Source organism: Cyprinodon variegatus, unplaced genomic scaffold (assembly GCF_000732505.1).
Source record: "Cyprinodon variegatus isolate N-32 unplaced genomic scaffold, C_variegatus-1.0 Scaffold544, whole genome shotgun sequence".
In the NCBI taxonomy this organism is placed as follows: Eukaryota; Metazoa; Chordata; class Actinopteri; order Cyprinodontiformes; family Cyprinodontidae; genus Cyprinodon; species Cyprinodon variegatus.
In genome coordinates this window covers 395082-399750 of record NW_015150997.1, presented here as the reverse complement: position 1 = coordinate 399750, position 4669 = coordinate 395082, and the positions used below count along the sequence as shown (strand labels likewise).

The 4669-nt window shown below is 36.9% G+C and overlaps 1 long non-coding RNA gene across 1 annotated transcript; it reads right to left on the bottom strand.

Annotated features, from left to right (window-relative positions):
* Positions 1-1332: 1332 nt before the first annotated feature.
* Positions 1333-3507, bottom strand: LOC107095403. The gene is made up of 4 exons (XR_001481741.1): positions 3357-3507; positions 1983-2071; positions 1767-1867; positions 1333-1670 (listed from the first exon to the last, which is right to left on the bottom strand). It is a non-coding gene; the product is annotated as an uncharacterized LOC107095403 (long non-coding RNA).
* Between the last annotated feature and the right edge of the window lie 1162 nt (positions 3508-4669).

Sequence of the window (4669 nt, the reverse complement as noted above, 5' to 3'; positions counted from 1 at the left end):
CAGATGTAACCCGCTCCATTATTGGTCTTTTAGTGTGACAGTCTAAAAAAATTTGAGAGTCTGGCCCAGTCCAAATAATCACACTAAGCCCAACACTAAGTGTGCACATAGAGAACTTCAGGGTTTGAGGGTGCAAGCGTGCAAAATCTGAAGAGAGGGAACAGTACTTGCATTGTAACGTAGACATTGAAAGTGACAGGACCAATCCCGCTTTTGCTATAAAAATATGTTTAAACTGCAACAAGAGGTACTTTAGTATTCACATGTATACACTAAAGCATTGTTTTGATAATTACGCCTCAAAACAAGTGTTTTTTTCAGAATAACTAATAATCCGCCCAAGAAAGGAGTTTGATTTTCCCACTGCATAAGAAAATGCTTCATTGTTAGACTCCAAACTCTCCAATTTATAATTTTCAAGTATTTTTTAGTTTTAATATTCATCCTTTTCCAATTAAGGCTTTCAAAACTTCAAACAGGAATCAAAGTTATGGAACACAAATTACTTAAATACTTCTTCACCTTGATAAATCAAACTGCACTTCATTCCCCACCTATGATTTTCAAATAAACATCTGACTCTTACAGAGACAAAAACAAAATTATAGGACAAATTTTCTTCACAAAAGGTTGTTTGAAAGCAACCCATACTTTAAATGTATATGAACGAACTAGCATCAGACAGGAGAAATTTTTTTTTCACCTTATAACTGTATGCGCTAGTTTTAGCATATATTTTAATTTTGTGAAAATACTTTTTCGATGCATCATTCCAGAGTTTTTAACCCCATGCTTAACCATCGCCAACAATTATTTATTTACCTGCATTATGGGGCTTGTAGTTCAGCCACAGAACATTATTCCCATATAGAAATTCAAATTCCAGAACAAATTAATGAATGCAAATTTCTTTAAAAAAAAAAAAAAAAAACAACTATAAAAATGGACAACATAAATAAGACCTTAAATTAAAAATACAAGTTTATTAAAGATTGTTTCTCATATTTAGTTAAGACTTAGTCATTTTGTACACACAAGTGTATACAAAAAAGAAATTTTGTTTAGTACAGCTCTCTAGAATTTTTCGTTTTTTAAAGTGCAGCCTTAATAAATAAAGGTGAGCAGCAGTGGGAAAAACACTGGGATGAAAAGAAGTGATGTAAACATGAAACTGTATAGTTACAGTTCCAACATTTAGTTGTTTTTTTTTGTTGATTTAGTTTATTATTTTATTGGAAAGCAAATATTTTTTCTCATTTATAAAGCTGTATATTTCTGAATAAAACTTGTTTTATAGGTCCCAAACAGGCTCTCTAACCTTTTATTATTTTCCTTCTCCGTTGTACTTTTGTGAAATTTTTAGTAATCAAACATCACTGACATTTTATTTGTGCTTACAGATATGTACAGTACAATAACATTATTTACAATCAACATGACTATTTGCTTTTATAAAAAAAACCAAAAAAAAACCACGCATCTCATGAAATAAATACAGCTGTTCATGTTTTGGCTGCCAAAACTTGATATAAGTTACTGATCCACAAAGAGAAGATGGCAGCCTCCATGTCACTGCTTACTGTAGTGAAAACAGTCAAAGTGATGGAAGAATGAAACGAATTATCAGCACTGCTCATATCCGGCCTTCAGAGACAGGGCCAGAGACTCCACTGCAAAAAAAGAGGAAAAAGAGCCTGATCATCATCTCTGTCTGCAGAAAGTGAAGCCGTGATGTTCGGGAGCCCAGATCAACAGGTTTTACTCACGATGAGGAAATGAGCCCCGACGAACAGCCTTATTAAGTATCGTCACCAGGAACATGTGGCAGTTTTTGAAATCCAACTCCATCTTATCAATAGACTCGATCCTGGAAGGAAACACAAAATCAGGTAAAGACGGTCACCATGGCGATCCCAGCTCAAAGTTTGGGGTCAATAGACAGAAAATAATAAAATCCAGTATGCATGTTTTTCAGGTCTTACTTCCAAGCTCCAAATCCAGCTCTCCATCGGTCTGAGAAGATGAGCACCAGATTGAGAACCTTCATTATCGCCTCTTTGACAAAGCTGACCTAAAAAAAGACGAGTGTTAGAAGCGAGACCTTCTCTCTCCTCCCCGGGATTCACAACAACAGCATGCTTTGAGAAAAGTTGCAGTGCTAACTGATTTTCAGCTCATTAAACCAATGTGATTAAAAAAAAAACTGCTGTAGTTTGACTCCTGCAGAATTAAACGGCTGTGAAACTCAAACATGAATAGCATCAGTGCAGCAGGTCTTTTCTCAATTAAGTTTATGACTTTATATGTGAGGAGGAGGATTTTAAATTCTATTCTAGATTTAACAGGCAGCCAATGAAGAGATAGGAGAGACATGATGATAATTTTCATCAGAACTCTGTCTGCAGCATTTTGGATCAGCTGCAGGCTTTAACTACAGTTTCTGGACTTCCTGATAGTAAAGAATTACAATACTCCAGCCTTGAAGTAACAAACACATGGACTAGTTTCTCAGCATCACCCCTGGACAGGAGATTTCTAATTTTTGCAATATTCCGCAGATGAAAGAAGGAAATTCTAGAAACCTCTTTGATATGGGATATAAATGATAGGTCCTGATCAAAAATAATATTCTGATCAATTCCCCATTACAACAGCAGACACTTTTATAGATCTGCTAGATTTAGTCAGTTTTTTTTTAAAGCTGTGTAGCGAAAAACTCTTAAAACAAAAGTAGCTTTTAGAACAGGAGTAGAAAAGGTTACAGAGCCTAAATAAATAAATGACGCCAGCTGAGCCGAACTGGGACATTAACTGGGATCAGGCGCATTAGTCAGATGATACCAGTGTGGCAACAAACATTTCAAGTGGGTGTGGTGTAAAACAAAGGATGAATATGTGGAAATGCACCCCATGCCTTTTGGTGAGGTGGAGTATCAATGATACTGTGGGCCTTTTTCTCATCCAAAGCCTTTAGATATTTAAGAGCTTTTTAGAAGCTTGAGACCAGAACATTTTTAATTGAATGATGATCGTCTCTGCCAGTAAGATAAAAATGGATCAGTTTGAGCAAATATAAATCCTACTTTTATGCCCAGACTGTTCCAGACTGGAACTCTATATAAAACCTGAAGGGTAGGTAAACAGGCGAGGACAGATATCTGGAAGATCCGGAGGGCATTTTTAGAGAGGAGTGGTAAAAAGTGGCTCTCTCTGAATGATGTTATCTTATAAAGCAGTGGTGGATTATTGGCAATATGGTTTTATATTCTAATGAGAAAAGTACTATGAAGCGCTGGATTTGATCGCGAGTTCTGAAGAATTGAGCCTGCTTTTAGAATTCAGCACAAGGCGTTTACCTTTTCTCTTAACAGACAGCGGTCATGGATAGTTGCCAGGTATCTGTAGTGGATCTTGATCAGCTGGTCCAGGTCTTTTGCTTCCTGTACTTGGTTCTGAAACTCCAGTCCAGTGCTGTGCAGAATCTGTCAACAAACAAGGAAGGCATTTATCCAAAAGCAAGACAAAGAACTAGATTTCAAACAGAAGAAGTGGATTTGGAGCTTGTGCTTTCTGACTGCTCAGTGCATCAATGGCTGTTTTCTGGCGGATCACCGATTTTTAAAAAGCCTGACCTACTGATTATTACTGTTACTGATGTTTTATAACTGATGCTGTCTGAAGTTATAACATTACAACACACTTTTAAAGTTTAAATCTTATTTTATTGCACGGAAAAATTATCAAGAAATAAGTAAAACATTTCTTAAATTAAGCGTATTTACCCTTAATTTGAGCAGGTAAATGAGATAGTTTTCCAATGGAATGAGTATTTGTACTCTTAAAATAAGATTATTAGATAATATGCACTTGAAATAAGACAATGCATTTGTAATTTCTTATTTTAAATGAAAATTGTCTTGTTCCATTGGCTAAAATGTCTCTTTTTCCTCCTCAATCCAAGAAAAAAATGACTTGTCTAGATTTCAATTTTTTCCAGTGGGAAAAACATTGAACGGCACCCATTAAACAATAAAAGCTTTTAATTCAGCTACACATGAAATGTTTCTATGAAATATAACCAATATTTAGAGCATAGACACTGAATCCAACTTAACCTTCACTCACCTTGTCAGATCATTTTTAGTCGTAGGAACAATAGCCCAGTGACGGCACATTGGCCATAGAGACACAGGCAGACCTGGTTGCCCATTTATGCATATTTGTCCTGCATATATGGGCAACCAGGGGAGGCGCGGCCTAGTGGTTAGGGTTTTGCGTTCGGATCCCAGAGGTTCTGAGTTCAAGACCCACCCCCACAAACTGCCACTCTGGGTCCCTGAGCAAAGACCCTTAACCCCACAATGCTCCCTGGGCACCGCACAATGGCAGCCCACTGCTTCCCAAAGGGATGGGTTAAAAGCAGAAAGGGAATTTCATTTCTTTGCACTTGTGACAGAGTAATGACAATAAAAGTTGAATGTTAGTCTGTTCTGTCCGCTCACAGACAGAGACACACTTCCGTTACACTGCAACACATCAGAGCCCAGTTCCTCTAAAAAATAAAACGTGAAGTAGCTCAAATTTGAATTTCTTCCTGAACCAACCAAGATGCAATGCATCCTGGGAGAAACTAAAGCCAGCAGCTTATGTCTCATTATGTCAGAAACTG